Source organism: Panthera leo, chromosome A2, assembly GCF_018350215.1.
Source record: "Panthera leo isolate Ple1 chromosome A2, P.leo_Ple1_pat1.1, whole genome shotgun sequence".
Classification (NCBI taxonomy): Eukaryota; Metazoa; Chordata; class Mammalia; order Carnivora; family Felidae; genus Panthera; species Panthera leo.
The window spans coordinates 52,309,250-52,329,426 of NC_056680.1; the positions used below are offsets into that span (position 1 = coordinate 52,309,250).

The 20,177-nt window shown below is 46.3% G+C and overlaps 1 protein-coding gene and 1 long non-coding RNA gene across 2 annotated transcripts in view; one reads left to right on the plus strand and one right to left on the minus strand.

The window, feature by feature from the left end:
- Positions 1 to 992: 992 nt before the first annotated feature.
- Positions 993 to 9,809, minus strand: LOC122203785. The gene is made up of 3 exons (XR_006195336.1): positions 9,609 to 9,809; positions 2,932 to 3,138; positions 993 to 1,796 (listed from the first exon to the last, which is right to left on the minus strand). It is a non-coding gene; the product is annotated as an uncharacterized LOC122203785 (long non-coding RNA).
- A 144-nt stretch (positions 9,810 to 9,953) lies between these two features.
- The window catches only part of HRH1 (histamine receptor H1), a 78,625-nt gene continuing 68,401 nt past the window's right edge, over positions 9,954 to 20,177 (plus strand). Inside the window, exon 1 of the mRNA XM_042910881.1 lies at positions 9,954 to 10,038. The gene's annotated coding sequence lies outside the window, so the exon portion shown is untranslated. The remainder of the gene's footprint in view (positions 10,039 to 20,177) is intronic.

Here is a 20,177-nt window from a genome sequence, read left to right on the forward strand (position 1 = left end):
TAAAGATGTTACCTCCTCCGATCTTTTTCTCAGCAAATGGCTCCACCCTAGCATGAAAGGAAAAATCCTGACAGTCTCCATAACTATTTCCCCTTCCCCCCAGTATTACCAGTTGCCAAACCGTTTTTCCTCAACCCCTGGAAGCTCTTCTCTCAACCCCAATCCCTTTTACCCCTGCCAGAACTCAGACCACATAGCCCCAGCTCTTGGATTATTGCAACCCCCTCTATACCACTGTCCTCTCTTCTTCCTTAGAGAGCTTTTCTAAAGTCCAAATCTGACCACAACTTTCAGGACCTTCTTTGAGCTCTCCTTCAGCTTATAAGGCTTAGTCAGGTCTGACTGCTGCATGCATCTGCAGTCTCATCCCCCACCACACCCCCACCCCAGTCAGTCAAATTCTCTTGGAATTCACCCAGTGCCTTTGCATGCTGTTCCTTGTGCCTGGAATGCCCTTATTGACATCTTCTGCTTCACCTTCAGTTCAAATCTTTTGAAGTTCAGTTGAGCCATCACTTGTCCCAGGAAGGCTTCCTTGGGAACTTCTGCATCCCCACAACCACCCCACACACAGTGTAGTTAATACCCCTCCTGGGTTCCCACAGAGTGCTATGTGCTTACCTCTTCATAGTGCCGAGGGTAGCATATTACTTTTGAAATAGTAGCCTGTGTGTGTTTTTAACTAAAATGAAATTTTAAAAACTGAGGTATGATTTACATATAGTAAAATGTACAAATACTGAAATTTTTTATCTATACGCTTGCCTGTGCTGTATCTCTCTCTCTCTCTCAAAAATAAATAAACATTAAATTTTTTTTAAAAAAAACGGGGCACCTGAGTGGCTCAGTGAGTTAAGCATCCGACTTTGGCTCAAGTCATGATCTTGTAGTTCGTGGGTTCAAGCCCTCCATCGGGCTCTGTGCTGACAGCTCAGAGCCTGGAGCCTGCTTCAGATTTCTGTGTCTCCCTCTCTCTCTCTGCCCTTCCCTGGCTTATGCTCGCTCTCTGTCTCTCTATCAAAAAGAAATAAACATTTTTTAAAAACTTAAAAATTTTACCTTTGTATATACCTGTGTCACCATCCCAAAGATCGAAGTGTAGAATTGTTCTAACACCTGCTTCCATTGCCCCTTCTAGGTCAAAAACAGTCCCGTTCCCCACCTCTCCCCCAGAGGCAACCACTTGTAAAACCATAGATTAGGTTTGCCAGTTACTGAATTTCACATAAGTAGAATTATATAATATTCACCTTTTTTTTTTTTTTTTTTTTTGCATTTGGTTTCTCTTATTCAACATAATGATTTTTTTCTTCTGTGTTGTTGTGGGCAGCAATCATTCATCCACTTTGATTACTGTGTGGTATCCCATACTATGGATTTACCACACTATTTATTCAAACTCCTATTTGAGTAGATAGTTAGGTTGTCTCCGGCTTGGACTATTATGAATAAAGCTGTTAAGATTTACGTACAGTTTTTGTGGACATGTTTTCATTTCTCTCAGAGACATACCTATGAGTGGAATTTCTGGATCTCAGGCCAATCTTTGTTTATTAAAGTTGCCAAGCAGTTTTCCAAAGTACCTGTGCCATTTTGCATCTCCACCAGGTGTGTATGAGAGTTCCAGGGGCTCCACATCCTGGCCAACACTTGATGTTGTCACTTGTCTTAAGCTTAGCTGTTCTGATGGCAGATGTGGGGGAAGCTCCTTGGGTTGTTTTTCATTCTTGCTAATTTCTGTTACCCGGAAGTCTTATCTTAAGATATTGTCTCAAGGCTACTTCCTTTTTCTGGCTCTGCCAAAATAAAATAAAAAATAAAAAAATAAAACAAAATATTTTCTTAGCTTTTGAGTTTCTAAAGTCTAGGATCATGAGAGCAACAGGAAAAGGTTGTTGTATACTGATGACATGATGAATATGGGAAAATGCAGGGTATTGAGGAGCAAGGCTCCCCTCCCTGAAACTAGATAAGAGCTTCCAGATGTAAAAATGTGTTAAGGAAACCTAACTCAGAATTGAAGTAGGGAAGCCATGGTAGAAGCTTGTGTAGCACAGCAGGAAGAAGAAAGCTTTCCTCTGGATGGGCAAAGGAGGGTGCCCTTGCCTGTAGCCCAGGAGAGGCCCCCACTTCTTCAAACTCTCATTTTCCTCCAATGAACTTGGGTTCAAAACACCCCCCACCAACTCCATTTTTTCCTTTATAAAGAACACTCTCCTCCTTTGTTCTGGAGATTTGCTTATGGTCCCTTACAGTTCGCTTGTCCTGAATTACAATTCTCTGCTATTTCTGAATGAACTGGATTTGGCTGGCTGAATCACTTACCTTTTTCTTTTAAAAGGTTGACACAGACAAGAGTAGGAGAGAGAGCTGGAGCAGCAGCAAAGGGAGAGATGGGTGGTAAGAGCTCCTGAGGAAAGGGACACTTGAACCTGCCCCTTCTCTGGACATATCCGAGCTTGGAGTAAAGCCCTAGAATCTCCAGATAAGTTCAAAGAAATTGAACGTAGAAAAGCCTGTGCTTACAGACAAATGGCTGTGTTTGGCTGGGCTGAAGAACCTCAAATGTCTACCAGAGTTCTCTGTACCCCAGGGGCCATGGGAGCTGAGCAATGGGTCCTGTGCATTTGGAAGGACCCAGGAGCAGCTGAGGGAGGAAATGAGACTTAGGGACAAGAGATAACTTAGCAGTGCCCTGTGCAGGTGGTGACCTCTCCTCGGACAGGAACAAAGATGTCTTAACAGATGCCAGAGTGGATAAGTGATGACGCACCCCAGATGTCCCCGCAGCAGTCCTCGAACTGACCTACTACCCCCAGAGAAATAGGAAAAACCTAACTTACCTGAGATTAAGGATTTCTACCCAAAATGGGTGATCAGAGCAGAGACTGAGCTCACCTAATAAAAACTAAAGTTACCTTTCTTGCTCACCTGAGTTCATGAACTGAAATTGGACCACTGTTGTACTTTTCACACTGTATTATATTTGTCTCTTTATTTTCCTTTCCTCTTCTTGAGACTAAGCAGCTGGAGGTCAGGAATAAGGTCTGATTTGTCCTGGAATCAGCAACCTTCTGTGCCAGGACCTGGCACACAGTAGAGGCTCAGTGAAGACTTGTCAAATGCTGATTGTAAGCTCTTTGAGGGAAGGGAAGAGGAAGAGAGCTAAATAGTTGAGCACGTCCTCTGTATAAAGCCCTGTGCCATATTGTACACATTGGCCACCCTATAAGGTTAGACTATGATTACCTCATTTTACAGATAAGCATATAACAGCCAACATTTACTGAGTACTCACCATGTGCTAGGCATTGCTCTTAGCATTTTTCATGTTAACTCATGTTCTCCTCCCAACTTCCTCTACAACCCAATGAGGTTAATACCACTATTATCCTCATATTATAGACAGGGAAACTGAGGCATAGAGCAATGAAGTGACTTGCTAAAAGTTGTGATAGGATTTGAGTCTAGGCTGATTGATTCCAACACATATGCGCCCATCTCCAGCCCGTTCCATTACCCATTTCCAGCCCGGTGCTCATGCTCCCTGCATGGTATGCCTGAAACCCTCTTCCTTCTTAATCCCTGCCCATCCTACTGGTGAACTCTTCACACCTTTTACACCTCCTCTGACTTCCTTGATGCTCAAGAGTAGAAATATGCATTCCAACCTCCCTTTACTCCTTTGTTCCCATAGCACTTTATTTTTGGGATTTGTGTGAGTTAGGATTAGTTTATCTGTATGAAAGAGAAGATCCAAAATAACAGGGTGATAAGCAAAATAAGTTTCTTTTTCATGTAAAAGAAGTATGGAGATAGACAGTGCAAGATGGATAAAGTCACATGACCACACCTTGCTGGAAGGGAGGCTGGGAAATCCAGTCTTGTAGTTTGATATTGAAAGAATGGTTGTTAAGAGGCAAAGCACAGTCTCTACCACGTCACTGCTTTAGCATTTACCACATCATCCCTGGGATGGTGTCTTCAGATATCTTTCTGCACAGCTAGATTATCTTGAGGGCAGATTGTTGTCATCTTCACTCTCTTATCCCAAAGTCAAGCACATGTGGAGATGCTTGAGATAGAGGAATAAGTGACTAGGTGTTATTTCTTTCAATGCCCCAGGGGCCCATAACATGGTTCTCTGCTCACAGTAAGCCTCCAATAATTGTTCAACTGAAATGAATTTAAATGTTCTCGGCCTTAGTGTCCACATTTTTAAAATGGGTACAAATGACTTCAAAACTCACTCCTAGATTAGACATGGTCAGAGTCCACTGTATAAACTTTGAAAAATACCAGCTAAACATTAAAAAATGAAAACTTAGCCAGAGATAGATGCTGTATGTAGCTTTCAGTCTTCCAGTATTTCTTCTGACTAAACACATATACATGTTCTGCATATGAATAGAATCCCATGGTGCATACATTTCATAACTAGCCATTTTCACTTAAATAACGTATGACCCAACTTCTGTTTCTGCTCAAGACAAACTAGCTTGCAGAGAGCAATTCTCTCAATAAACAACTCGAAATCCTGGCTAGAACTGTCAAAAAGAACATGAAAATCTGTTAGAAGGCATCAGAGAGCTCTCCAGGAAGCCAAGACCTGAAGGATCAAGATCCCAGAATGAAAAGAAACACATAGAGGTGAGCCCAGTCTTCTGTGTGACTTCCCCCAGGCCTTTGCCAATTCCTAGGTAACTAGATGGGGAGACAGAAGCTGAGAAATGGAGAAGCAGTCATATGGGGCTGGAGGGGCAAAAAGAGTTTATGCTGAACCCATTTCTAGGCCATATGTGTTCTCCTGGAGTATATATGAACGTCCATTGGAGTTCACAGACATTTTCCATACGTAGAGTTTTTGGTCTCTGCAGTTTTTGGTTTGCAGCTTTACTGCCACTGCCAGGCTTAAGCTCCCCATTCGTCTCCACGCATCCTAGCCAGAGAGAGAGAAAGACAGAGACAGAGAGAGACAGAGAGAGAGACAGAGAGAGAAAGGCAGATAGGTCAATTTAATCTCACTTCTGGTTTGTGATCTTTCAATGAATGAAAGTGCTTTTCTAAAAGGAAACCAAACACAGATCCTTTTATAACAGTTATTTGGGCATTTTCCCTAATTACTAAAGTAATACAAATTTACTAAAGAAATATTAGGTAATACAGATAAATAAACACCAAAAGCACCTATCAATTTTCCTCTCCTTCCCACTATGCCTAATGCAACTACTTTAGGGTTTTTTTTTTATACACAAATAGGTATATTTTTTCACAAAGTGAGTTTATGCATACCTAGTCTTTTGTAACTTGCCCTTTTAACTTTACATAGCATAACCCATTTTCACGTAATTCCATAGTCTCTAATATTACCTTAACAGTTGTAGAATGGTCCATTCTTTCGATATACCATAATTTATGTAACCAGTTCCCTATAGTTAGATATTTGGATTATTTTCCATCTTCTCCTATTGTATACAACACTGCAATGAACATCTTTATGTATATCTTGGTGATATCTAAATGATTATTTGCTCAGGAAAAACAGGGTATGGAAAAATAGACCGAACTTTTTATTTATTTTTATTTATTTTTCATATAATTTATTGTCAAACTGGCTTACATACAACACCCAGTGCTCATCCCAACAAATGCCCTCTTCAATGCGCAACACCCATTTCCCCTCTCTCCACCCCCCATCCACCCTCAGTTTGTTCTCTGTATTTAAGAGTCTCTTGTGGTTTGCCTCCCTCTCTCTCTGTAATTATTTTTCCCCCTCCCCTTCCCCCATGGTCTTCTGTTAAGTTTCTCAAGTTCCACATATGAGTGAAAACATATATCTATCCTTCTCTGACTGACTTATTTCACTCATAGACTGAACTGTCTTAAATGTTTATTTAATTTTGGGAGAGAGAGGGGGACAGAATCCCACACAAACTCTACACTGTCAGCGCAGAGCCTGATGTGGGGCTCGAACTCATGAATCATGAGATCACGACCTGAACCAAAATCGGTGACTCAACCGAGTCACCCAGACACCCCTAGACCGAACATTTTTAAAGTCCTCAACATTTGCTTCCAAAGTGCCCTCCAGGAAGCCTGTATCAGTTCCCACTCCACCAGCAGTGTGCACTCCTAACCTATGTGCTTTACTTAAGTGGGGAAGGAAGGGGTAGGTCTTATTCCAGCTTGACATATGCCATTCTTGCTCACTTTCCTTTAAATAGATAAGCTTCACGGTGTGCCAGTCTAACGACATTTATAATGGAGAAGTCACACTAACTGTCCAAGGCCAGAAACTCTGGAACTGCATCTGGGCCAAGTTGAAAGGGTCAATTGCGATAACTCTAAATAACATGCTCGATACTTGGCTGTGAAGAACTAACATCTGTTCTCACAAACTGAACTGGAAATATAACAAGAGAAGGGCCATCTTGCCTTCTTTGGGCAGCTATCTGAAAAATGACCAGTTGGAGCTCTTAGCACCTAGAGTGCAGAGTCCCTGGAGGAAATGGCTGAGTTCATAATGTGATGGGTGTGGGGAGCTGGACTGAGCACTCTTCCCAGGTCCCCTGGGCCATAGCTTGTTGCAGTCTGGGAGTCCAACATAAGTGGCATTCATTTCCTCTGGGTCTTAAAGGCTTTGTGATTTCTAGTGTCCCTGGGCAAATGCAAAGAAAATTCCTTTGGTTAGTGAGCGATATAACACTTTTCAGCTGTTACTTTAACTGGGATTTGTTTCAGTTCAAGGGACATGGGTTCTATGACTGGGTTCTGTGGCTGCCCAGCACCAATGCCCCAATGCCCCATTATCCTGCTAAGAGCACCCTGATTTGCTTTTAGGGAACCATCCCCCACACAATCCTAGTCCTTATAACTTTGGAGGGGCTGACCCCACTTCCTGACTCTAGCTATAGATATGTAACTCAGGCTTAGCCAATCAGAGCAATTGTGATAGGTTCAGGGCTGGACATGTGACCCAATCCAGGCCAATGGGGGTCAACCCTGGGATTTTTGCTGGAAGTTTTAAGGTAGTGATCTCTTTGCTTTGAGGTGGCTTAATTGGCCATTTCTGCTTTCCTGTGGAAAGACTCAGCCTGCTAATAAAACAGACACAAAAGAAAACAGTCAAGACATAGAGGGAAACAGATTCATGACAACTTCCTTTGAGCTTCTGGCACAGACTATGTCTGAATCCAAAATGTCTTCTTAAAATTTTCAGTTCAGAACTCTTTTTGGCTGAACCTGGTTATAATTGGGTTTATGTTACCTACAACCAAAAGAATCACCACTAAAACCCTGGGTATGACACAAGTATTGTTAGTCTCATGTAACAGATGAGGTCATTGAGGCTCAGAGAAGCAAAGTAAGCACTGAACTAACAAGTGGTAGAACAGATACTTTTCATTTACCCCTTCTTAATCCATACCTCTAATCTCTACTCAGGGGCTCAACGAGTCCCCCTTTTCTAGCTTTCTTCCACCAAGCACACAAGTATGAACAGGCTCATGGAGCTAGACTGATCTAGGTTCCAGACCTGGTTCAGCATCTTCTTAACTGTCTGCTCTTGGAATGACTTGCTAGCTGTATATGCTGAACTAGTTTCTTCCCCGATTTGTGCCTCAGTTTTCTCATCTGCAAAATAGGAAGCTAACAATATCTCCCTCACAGAACTGTTGCGAGGAGTAGGTATATCAGATTATGTCTAATGATCTGAGAGCCTGGCACATGGTAAATATGAGAAAGGGCTTACTATTATTTTTCTTCTGCTGCCTGTATGTTATTAGTAAGTTGGTTACCCACCTCTGTCTCACACACCCAGGATGTGGCCTGAGTTATGATCTATCAGTTCCAAATGCTGCAGCAAAACAAACAACACACACCCTGCCCGCCAGGGGCTTCAAATAATGTCTGACCTGCTCTTTCTAAAATGCTGATGTTTCTAAAAGTGGTGATCACTATGGGCTTAGTAGGCCTAACACCAGCCTGGGAAGTGAAACTTTGGAGAGGAATTTCAAGTAAGCAGACTTTTGCTGAATTGCAGAAAGGAGAGGGAATGGAAGTGGACCCAGACTTTTCCAAGCTCCCCCCAACCTCTTACTTCTGTCAGCCCCACAGCTGTAGGGGATAGACTGCATTTCTCTTAGAGTTTGTAACAGTTGCTACCCCAAGTGCTAACTCAATTCCTCCTAAAGGGGCATTAGTCTGGTAGAGTGTAAAATATGCCAGCCCTGGAGATTCACCAGGGAATGGAGGGGGGCTAACTGTGGATTCAGAGTGAGTTCTGGTTGAGGGGTATGCTAATGAATAGAAGTCTGGTTAGAGAAACAAAGGGGGAGTCCCTTGTCTCTCTGATTCATGAAGGTCAGAACTGGTACCCAGGGTGGTAACATGGCTTGTCAGCTATCCTGAACCCAAAGTCTCCTATCTCTGGGCATCACCATCAACGCTTTAATCCCTACCTTGCAGACAGGTTCAATGGTCTATGAACTACCATTTATGGAGTACTTGCTAAGTCTCTTATGTAAATGACCTCATAGGACTTTCCAGCAGTCCCAGGGAGATGAAGATTACAGCCCAATAACCGTGACCTTGGACCTTGTAACCAGGTTGCATAGAGTGGATTCCACACTAGCTGTGTGACCTTGAGCATGTTACTTAACCTAGACTCTGTACCTCAGTTTTCTCCTCTGTGAAATAGGAATAATAATAATTCTTACTTATTCAGGGTGTCATGAGGATTAAATGAGTAAGCACCTGTAGCTCTTAGAAGAGTACATGGCACTATGACAGCTGTTTTTATTAACTCTCATTTTGCACATGTGGACCCTGAGGCCAGAAAGAGGGATCATTAACATACCACACACAGCTTGTGAAGCTGGGTCTCAAACTAGCTTTAAGTGATCCCACAACTACTGAGTGGAATTGCCTTCTACTCAGAGGAAGCTAAAACCCCCACCATGCCCCCAACCCACATCCTACACCCCCCCCCCCCAACAAACAGTTATTTTCCTCTCTCCCTCTGAACTTGGGTGTCTCTTCTGAAGTGTTGAGATAAGATCTGAGGCCATAACTGCTTAGAGGTTCAAAAGTTTTCCCGGTGCTGAGGAAAGAAAACTTTGGCACTCCTCCCCAATTTTGGAACTGGAGGCAGCGGGTAAGAATTCTCAGGCTCCCAGAGTCACGGGGCAGAGGCTCCGGGGGACCTGTAGAAAAACCACCCTCCACCCCCGCCCTTGCAGTCTCCCGTGGTCCCAACTCTAGGTTCAATCTAGCACAGGATGCCAATGGAAACATCTTCATTTTGAAACTTGAGCTCATCTGGAGGGGCTAAGGAGAAATAGATGAGGGGTGTGGCGTTCTAGACCTTGGCGGGGGTTGGGGGGTGGGGGTGTCTCTCTAGTTCGCCATGAAACCTCTAGGGTGGCGTCTCTGTCAATCTTACAGTTTCTGCATCTGTCTGGCTCTGTCCATCTGTTTCTATTTTGGCCTCTCCAGCAGGAATAAGTGGAGGTGGGGGCATCACTAGATGTCTGTCGTTCAGTCTGTCATTGACTTTGCCAAACATCATCTCTCTGACTTTCTAGCTCTGCTTCTTTGTCTGGACTTACCTATTTCCGCCCGTCCGTCCGCCCTCAGGTGAGTGTGGGCGGTGGGGAGTTCTCGCCAGGGTTCTGACCCTTCCGAAACCCTTCTCTCCAAACCCGAGGAGCTGTCACGCTGCGCGGAGCCCGAGGCCGGGGTGCGCGGCAGGAGGCGGGAGAAGGTGTCCGAACCGAGCCACAGGCGCCCCCTCGCGCCCCCTCCCGGCGTGGGGGCGGCCCTGGGAGCGCGGAGCCGGAGGCGGGGGCGCCGCAGGCCCGCGGGCCCGGGTCTCCGCCTCCCTCCCCGGCTGGCCCCCCTCGGCGCGCCTCCTCCTCCCGAGCCCCGCCTCCGCAGTCCGCGCCCCCGCCGCCGCCGCCGCCGCCGCCGCCGCAGAGCATCGAGCAGCTTGGCCGCCGCGCCCGCCGCGCCACCAAACTTTCGCCGGAGCCGGCGCCGGTGAGTCAGAATGGAGCGCGGGCAGGGCGCGGGCAGGGGCCGCAGCGGGGCCGCAGTGGCGGGGCGAGGCTGTGCGCTGGCCGCTGGGGTCTAGGCATCCCTGCGGAGCAGCACGGACCTCGGGAGCCGGCGGGCGCAGGGTGGGCGCGCTTGGGGGCCCTAGGGACACCGGCGGCTCGGGGAGGGTCCCGCGGCGCGGCTCGCTGCACTGCACCCGCCCTCATACTCCGTTCTAGCGCCTCGCCCCGACGCGCAGACACCTGTGGCTTCCCCGGGGTTCTCCAGGGCGCGCGCCCAGAGCGTCTGCCTCCGGGTTCTGGGGCGGAGAGGGCGAGTCCCCAGCTTTTCCAGAGCTGCCCCTGGCGCTGAGTTCGATGCTAACCGCAGTCCCAGCCCGTCTGTGGAGTGCGTTATCTGTGCCAGGCGCTGGGCATCCGGTGCCTGTTGGGATTCTCCCTGCAACGCCAGGAACCGGGTGTTATTACACCCATTTTAGAGAGGAGAAAACTGAGGCTTAGAGAGGGAAAGTTGTGCCAAGGAGGGCGACCAAGTCAAGGAGAGAACCAGGGTTTTGAGCCCCAGGAGGCCTGACTCAAACCACATAACCACACGCGGAGAAGCCCCTGGTTCAGCGTCACCGGGAAGCATTGGGAAGCATTGAGACCACCGCCAGAGGTCTTCGGCAAGCCCAGGAGGGACGGACCACCTCCTCATTGTACCGAGGGGAGGATCCTTTGGAAAAATGGGTGGCCATTACTGCTAGGGAGTGGATTTTGGTGGCCGAAGCGCGTAGGGGTTGCTCTTTCAGGGCAAGAGTGAGCGGGGACCAAATTCTGGAAGTTGCTCTGGATTTTTCTGGAAGGAGCCACCGAAGTCAGGAGCAGACACTGGAGAGCAGCAGTTCTTTATGGATGTCGCTTTCTCCCCCTGGGTGACTGTCCCCCTCACACCCACCTCCCACCCCCCTCAGAAGACCCCTTCCAACGCCTTAATCTCTTTAAGGTGTCCTCTCTGCCTGGCAGCTGGTAGTGCAGAGATGCTGCGGGCAGAGTCGCTGTCCTCCGGCAGGGGGCTCCCACCTCAGACCTGGAGTCCGAAAAGAGGGGACAGTGCTTGTCCTGAGGCTGGCTGAAAGGTGCTGGGGAATTCCTTCTTTGGTGAGGGGTGGGCCACTGTGAGTGGAGCACAGATGGAGTGTATTTCCAGAACAGGAAAGAGAGGGGAGTTGGGGATCTGATATATGCCCATTCTTGGCAGTCAGGAACCAGCATGGACTGAGAGGGGGAGAGAGAGCACCAACTGTAGTGTCATTATGCATTATCCCATTTAGTTCTCACAGCAACCTTACAAGGTAGGCACTATTACTACTAACCTCATTGGACAGATGCTCTGTTGAGGCTCAGAGAGGTTAAGTGACTTGCCTGAGGTTGCCCAGCTGGTCCGTGGCAGAATTTGGATTTCAACACAAGTCTTACCTGACTCCTTCCAGATTATCAGTGAAACTCAGGCTGCAGATAGGTCCCTCCTTCTTGTGGCTGGCAGAAGCAGAGTTAAAGAATGGGGTCCCTAATGCCTGCGCACCATTCTCCTTTTTCTCTCATGGATGTCCTCGAGGGGACCTGCTGCTGGGTGGGTCCTCATTCACAGGAATCCCTGCCAACCCCATGTAAATACACTAATATGATTCAGGACTTGCTAGACCCTGCTATAAGCCCAAGGCCACCTGAGGCTACCTGGCTCTATCAAGAGGTATGGCCCCTGGTGGAGAGAGAATCTGTGGAGAGGGGAGGGAAAGCCTGGTACCGTTTTCCAGTGTGATGCAGAATCCTTCTAAGGCAAGAGTTGGCCCAGCACTCCCTGTCTGTGATTTCAGAGCTGGGTGGAGACTGGAGCAGCCTCAAGAGGCGCCTGCAGCCCGGGGGAGTTTGGGCAGTCCTGAGCTGGGAGTGGTCCCTCTTGGCCCTCAAGTGTCCAAGGAAGGAAGAACTTGTATGTGAACCTCCTGCCATTGGAGTCTGTCAGAATTCCATGTTTGCACTTTCCTTTTCACAGTGGAGTTGTGCCTGGTGGAAATGGAGTGGCCTTTTCATAACAAAGAGGAGGGACGCATAGCAAACGCTGCAAAAGTGTGGATCCCGGGGCTGGCTCAAATTCCAGTGTTGTTTATGAGCTCTGTGGCCTTGGGCCAGTTGCTACGCCACTCTGTTCCTCAGTTTCCCCATTTCTAGAATAGGAATGTTCATAGCACCTCCCTCACTGGATTGCTGAGAGAATTGCGTTCAGATGCGCCAAGTACTTACATGGTGCCATGTCATACATAAAAGTGCTGTTTAAACGTTAGTTGTCATGAGTGTTAGTATTAAAGTCAAACAGGCCCAGCTTTATATCCTGGATCTGCCGTCTGCAAGCTGCCTCACCAGTGCAATCCTCTTGCTTTCTCTCATCTGTCAAGTGGGAGACGTAAGTGGTTTGTCCCAGAAATCTTAGTGTGGTCTTCAGCTTTAAATAGCCTGAAGCCCGATGTCTCAGGGCAGACTTACTGAAACTTCTGGCACTCCACTAGGAACTCATAAAATGCTAAGCGTTCCCATAATTGTCACTGTTAGGGTGAAGCCCACTGCTTCAAGCAGTTGCTTGAACTTCATTCTCTGGCTTGGTTCCGTGGGCCATGGGTTTGGGGCAATTTTTTAGTGTCTGTGGGCAGGACAAAGGTTCTTCCTATCTTTCCTACCTTCCTATCTTCTGTCTTAAAATCCTCTCTTCACAACATTTCCCAGGCCCAAGCCTGAGCCTCTTGGTGGTTATGGGATGGCAGAGGGTCGGTTTGAAGTTCGCTTCATAAGATCTGCCCCAGCTGCCCTGTCCTCACTAAGGCAAAGGCCTCAATAGAACACACTACTCAAGCCTGTCCTGTTGACTCAGGATATTTTGTGTACCTTCCAGGTAAGTGGAGTGGACACATCCAGAGTTCCAAAATTTTTTGCCCTTAAAGACAGAAAGTGAGGTAAAGAAACAAAAACAAAAACAAAAACAAACAAAAACAAAACAAACAAACAAAACCTCAGGGTTAGAACTCCAGCCCTAGACCTTTGAACTGAGTGACCTTGGGCATCAGTCTTTTTATCTGCAAAATGGTCTTTAATCGTATTTCCCAGTGTCTGGTTCTCAGGATTAATACCAAGACGGAAAAGCAGAGAAAAGAAGGAAAAAAGCAGATAGTACAAATGGCAAAGAATTACATGCAATTGTAAGTAATTCTCATTAGCATTCAGGCCAAGCCTTAGCAGTAATTGCTACTGATCCAAGACGTTTTATCTGAAAGATGTACCTGGCAGAGGGATCATTCAAGCCTCAGTCACCTGCTGCCCTCCCTTTCACAGTGACGCTGAGCATTTCTGAATCTCGGGATGTAATTATAATAAAGCTCCCGTATCTTATTTATAAGTGACTCACTTCTGCCATTAATGATGGCAGAGGACTCAGGCACACACTCATTGGGAACAATGCCGCTGATGCTGGGGGGGGGGGGGGGGGGCAGGATGCCTCTCCTCTTTTATGCATTCATCTTTCCTGCTGTAATTCTCCAGTGATAATGCAGGAAGATCACATGGGCTGGGATCGAAGCTGACAGCTCTCAATTTGTGTAGCAGCTTGCATGGCAAGGCCCATTGAAACTTGCCTCTGCCAGCAGAATGGATGTTAGAAATCTTTACATCACAACAGAGAGGATGGAGTAGAGGAGATTGAGGAAGGCATCTCCAGGGAGTGATTAAAAGCATGGACTCTGGTGTTCAGCAGACCTGAGTTTGAATCTTCATTCTGCCAGCTCATTAGTTGTGGTATGACTTTTGGCTATCTTCCCACTATCCATTCTGATAGAGCAGGGACTGTGTCTGTCTCATTCACCATGGTATTCACAGCTCCTGGTGCATAGGAGGGGTTCATGAATGTCCAATGAATGAATAAATGGATCTATGAATGACAAGTTGCTTGCTTGAACCTCAGCTTTCTCATATGTCAAATGGAGTTAATATAGCACCCACCTTGTAGGTTGTTGTGAGGACTGAATAAGGAAATGTTACGCACAGAGTAAGCACTCAGCAATGCCCTTAATGAGAAATTGATGAGCAGAGGCTGGCCTTATCTGGGAGGGAGAACTTTTTCCCCCACACTCAGACCAGTAAGAGGCAATAATGCTGGTCATAAGAATCCCTGTATTTACATAGCACTCTATAAAGTGCTTTCATATCCATTGACCCCTAATAACTAGGAGGTGGAATATAAGCCCAGTTCACTCCGATCTGCTCCCTCTTTCTGCTGAGCTCTCTGTTGCTCCATTGGGGATGGGAAGGTGTAGTATTTAGTCTTCCATGAACATGGTATCTCTCTTCATTATTTAGGATAGCTTTAATTTCTTACAGTATAGTTTCTTAATTTCCCTTGGTGGTCTTGCACATCTTTGGTTAGATATAGTCCTATTTATTTGATATTTTGCATGCTATTATAAATTAAATATATATATGTATATTTTTGCATTAATATTCTGTTGGTTACATTTTGGGAAAATATGTTAGCATCTTGTATATTGATTTGTATCTAGAAATCTTGCTAATGTCTCTTACTAATTAAAAAGATGTATTTGTAGATTCTTTTGGAAGAAGTGTTTATAGAATTGTAGGAGGTGCAGGTAACAGTTTTTCTTCCTTTCCGGTCCTTTCAGGGTTTTTCTTTTTTCTTTTTCTTTTCTCTTGCCTTACAGTCCTTAAGACTTCAGTATAAGAATGAATTAAAGAGGAAATACTGGGCATCTTGCCTTTTTTAACTCTTATGGAGCAGCTGTCCACATTTGACAATTAGGATAATGTTTACTCTAGGGTTTTGGTAGATAATTTTCATCAGATTAAAGAAGTTTCTTTCTATTCCCACTTTGCCACATGTTTATTTTTTTTTTCTTTTTCTTCTTCTTCTTTGTTTTTGTCTTCTTCTTAGGTCATAAATGGAAGTAGAGTTTTTGACATATTTTTTTTTCTACATCTGCTTAGATAGTCACATGATTTTTCTTTTTCAGCCTGTTAACATGGTAATCCACAGTGATTTTTGCACTTCTGGAATAAACCCAACTTGGGTCATCCTGTAGTATCTTTATTGCTGGATTATTTCTGCTCACCTGTTATTGAGGATTTTAGCATCATGTTTTCATACGTGAGATCCACTGGTGATTTTCCTTTCTGGTGCTTACTTGTCAGGCTTTGGTGTCAAGGTTACACTGGCCTCATGAAACGAGGTGGGCAGTGTTTCTACTTGTTCAGTTCTCTAGAAGAGATTGTGCAAGCTGGGTGGTGTTCATGTGAGGAGTTTGGTGAACTCAGCAATGAGGACTCAGAGGGTGGAAGCTGAAGAGAAGGGTGGGGAGGACAGCTGGTTTCAGCTCTGTCCAAAGTGGAACTTTCTACCAGTGGGAGGTTCAGGCTGCCTCAGGTAGGGGTTCAGGGACTCTGAAGCCGGCTGTCCTGAGTGCTGTGGGGAGAACCTAGCCTTGGACACTGGGTAGGGTTGTTGCAACCAGGGATCCTGGATGGATGGAGTTCAGCCTAGGGCAAGAGTCTGATGCCTGTGAGCTCCCCTTGAGCGTCTTCCTGCTACTAAAATTGATGTGGCTGCAGATAGTGTGCTCACAATGAATTATTACTCCCTGGTGCCCACAGATGGAGGGACTTGCCTCCACGGACCATTCATCTTCCAGCTGGTGGGAGAGGCTTTCCCTCTCTGTGATATCCATTTACTTGGAATCCCCAATTAGGACCTGGGGTCACACCCCTCCTACTGGTTCTGCCCCTCCCCCTGTCCCACTGCAGGTAGCTAGATTTGGGCAAACTTCTCTGCCTATTCTTCCCTCAATCCTCTTTCACAGAAGCTCCAGGCACTGTCCTAATTTGGATCCTGTATCTTAATTCCCATAATAATGCTACAAGGTAGTTACTAATATCTCCATTATTCACATTAGGAAAACAAGGTTTTTGGTTGTCATTATTTGAATGGTTTCATATTTCACACTAAGTTATCCTTCTCTAAGCTGTTTGAATTTGAGTGTAAGATACAGATCTGACTTAATTTCCCTTTCCCATATTTAACCAGTTGCCCCCATCCTGTTTACTCCATCTTTCTTCCTTTCCTCACCTGTGTGCCCCATGTATCAGATACCAAAGCACCCTGTATGGTCAGAGGCAGAGCCGCAGCACTGGGCACCTCCCAGGGGTGCCGTTTGCACGGTTTCCTGTCTTGGGCATCAGGGTGTGTGACCGGGAAATCCTGTCATTAGTAGCAGGTCTCTTTCCAGGCTGTCTATTCTGGTGTTGGACTTTCCACTGATTCAAGCGGCCAACCATCAGACAGGATCATGGCAGTAAACGGTGGGGAAATGCCAACCAGGCACAGCACAGGTGGAGAAGAGCGGGGGAGGCTTGTACCATGTCACTTTGATGATTATCTGTGTACTGTACTTTTTAATAGCTGGCAAAGGCGTCTGCTTCCCCCTGGCTTCTTCTTCTTTTTCTCTTTTAAACTTTTCTAGGCAATTTTCACTCGGCTTATTCTTTCTGAGACCTTCGTTTATTTGCTAGCTGGCTTTTCTGTGTTCCTGGAGAAAACCATCATTAAATACATCCGTCGTACTGTCGCTCTCCCTGCCCTACACGAAACACTGTCCATCGCCAGCCCACACATGTGGTCTGGAACATCTGCCAATGACTGTTGATCCTGAGCCCATGACGGAAGCTCATTTTCTTTCCTCTGTCCACGGCACCTAACTGCCTAACTGGATCCACCATAGTGGGCCTGACATGGGCCTCTGGCGGATCTAGTTTCCGCCTCCCTGGGGAAGGATGGTCTTAGGTCTTTAAAGTACTTCCCACGAGCTCCCCAGAGCACACTGGGGGGAAACCTGAATTCTGCATTTAAATCAGATCATCACCATCTCTTGAAAGCAAGTTCATGTGAGACAGAAAGAGATAAAATGTGGTTGTGGATGTACATTAAGTCATATAAATGATCCTCAGAATTCAGCGCAGGGTAAGAGCAAATATTCTAGGGCCAGATGATATAGGTTCGATTCTGGGTCCACCACTTTCCAGAGTGTGTCTGGGGCAAATCACCCCCCAATCTTTCCCTTGATCCCCTCAAGTATAGAGTGGGGTTAGTGACCATATTAACTTACAGCATCACTATGAGTAATGAACAAGTCATGAAGTTTGAAAGAATTAATATTTAAAAAGGATTTACCACAGTCTGGCAACTCATAAATGTTTATTAAGTACCAATTAATAAATATACTATATGGATTTCTTTTCCCCTAAGAAATTGGGAATCATTTTGTCGTGTTCCAAAACAAACCCCACTGGGTTTTAAAAGTTGAAATTGAGTTCATCCCATATATCAATTTCTGACTCCTTGTGTGATTGGTGCTTTCTGTGTGAAGATATGTTCTCAGATTAGACTGGAAGCTCCTTGAGGGTGCTTTGGGAATCTACTCCCGAAGCCAAGAGCACACTGTATACACTGTATGTTAGCTAACTTGACAATAAATTATATTTAAAAAATAAAAATAAAAAGTGCTAGGGGGCGCCTGGGTGGCTCCGATAGTTAAGTGTCCAACTTCGGCTCAGGTCATAATCTCACATTTCATGGGTTTGAGCCCGCATAGGGCTGTGCTGACAGCTCAGAGCCTGGAGCCTGCTTTGGATTCTGGGTCTCTTTCTCTCTCTGCCCCTTCCCTGCTCTCTCTCTCTCCCCCCCCCCAAAAAAATAAATAAACATATAAAAATAAAAAATAAAAAATTCTAGAACTCAGAGGCAGTGAGTTTAGTGCCAATAGTTGGGGTTTCACATCCTGGTTACCTCTCTGACCTCAGAGGAGGCATTTTAACCCCCCTGGCCTTGGTTTTCTTATCTGTAAAAGGGAATAATAATACTAGTAATAATAATTCTCACAGCATTATTGAGAGTCTCTTCTCCCAAACTTGCAGTGACTATGCCTTCTCATCACTGAGGACTCAGATATCCCGTCCTTAGAGAGGCCTTCCCTCACCACCTTGTTTGGGTCACCACCCCCCACCCCCACCCCAATCCAGTTCCTCACCATTGATTTTCTTATAGGTCCCCATCAGACTGCCAGCTCCAGGAGTGTCAGGATGTTATCTGCCTTGTTTACTGCTATACCTACAGTGACTCCATTGACTGGCACAAGTAGGTGTGCACTGAAAAACATATTGGATGAAGAAAGTGAGATCACAGCTAGAGCCGTAAAGACAAGGACATGCCCCAGTCATGCAGGTGGCAGTGAACACCATTGAGATGGCGAATGTCCCTGGTACTTTGTAGCATTCATACACCTAAAATTGCTTTTAGGCATTTCTAGAGTAGTAAGAAACACTGAACAAAGATGGGTTCTTTTCATGGTTGTAGCAGGAGCACAATCAATATTTGTCAGTCGTTTATTGATTGATTCTCACAGCACCCAACACTGGGCTTGACAGAGGCCATGAGAAACTCCATTGACAAGTTAGGAATGGAGGCAGGGTTTCTCTCGCTGTTCTCTCCTGTTGGGGCTAGAAGGGCCGATAAATAGCACTCCTTTGTCTGGCCTGACTTAAGGCCCAACTGAGAGTTGGCAACAGGAGGACAGCATGTCACCATTGGCACTAATTGGAGTGACCTTGGAGCAGCGGGGTGGGCTAACGCTGATGGCCAGAATTCGACGGGTGTCCCTGCCTGCCTGGGTGCTGGGCCCTGCAGAGGGCCCCTTCTCCCTCCTGGTGGGGAGCAGAGTCGGATACATGCTCCCTGCAGGTAGGCCAGCTCCTAAGGGAAGCAGAGAAGGGCATGAGTAACACTTGCCTTATTTCATCTCTCAAACTCCCTCATAAACATGTGGGAGATATCTCTGTGAGATAAGAATTAGTGTGCCCATGTTATAGATAAAAACAACTGAGGTCTGAGATGTTGACTAACTTATGCTAGAGTGGAACTGGGGAGACCAGTAAGGAGGCTATTGCGGTTGTCCAGATGAGACAGGATGATCTCTTGGACCAGAGGGCGGTGGCCGTGGGGAGGCGGGGACACTGTTTTGGAGCAAATGGATTAGGACAGACAGGTGGTTGAACGTGGGAAGTCTGGCCGGGGCACTACTTGGGGGTCAGTATTAAAGCACCGCCATTGGGTAAACTCGTGGGTTTTTCTGCTTGCTTCTTGCGTTTAGGGTAGAATAGATGTAATCCTCCTGGGCAAAGATTATTCAGAGAATTAAGAATTCCACAGGCACCACATCAGCACATCTCAGAGGAACTGAAACTGATGATCGCTCACTTTTAATTGGAAGTGCTAGCTGGAGCGTGCTGGGAGAGAATGAAAACATACAGGGCTCAGGTTGGGGGCCAAGGGAAAAGACGCTTGGGTCTCTAAGAGGCCTTGTAAAGAAGTGGGTCCTTCACGGCCCCTCTCCCATTTCCTCCCTCCTTCAGAATTGACAGTTGCTGCCCCCACTGTCCTGTCATGTTCCCGGAGGCCCAGCTTGGGCTTAAGCCTTGCTCTCCCTCCCCAGGACCCCCTACTCAGCTTCCCTGCCCCCAGACAGCACCCTGATGTCCCCCCAAAGACTCTTTGCCAGGCACAAATCTGATCATGTCACTTCCTTGCTCAAAATCCAATGGCATCCTTTATAGCCATTAAGTAGAGTGAAACTCGAGTATCATCACTTGGAAAGATGGGAAAGATACATGGGAAATGTATCATTAAGTGAAAAGAGGATATGGCAGAATAGCTCTGACAACGTAGGATGGCACAGTGTGGTAGTCAAAAGCATGGGCTCTGGGGTCACGCTGAGTTTGATCCCCAGCTCTGCCACTTGGTAGCTGTGTGACCGGGAGCAGGTTATTTTTCTAAAAAATTTATTTAGTGTGTATTTATTTTTGAGAGGGGGGAGAGAGCGCACAAGGGGGGACGGGCAGAGAGAGGGAGCCAGAGGATCTGAAGTGGGCTCTGTGCTGACAGTAGAGAGCCCAATGTGGGGCTTGAACCCATGAGCTGTGAGATCATGACCTGAGCTGCAGTCGGACGCTCAACCAACTGAGCCACCCAGGCGCCCC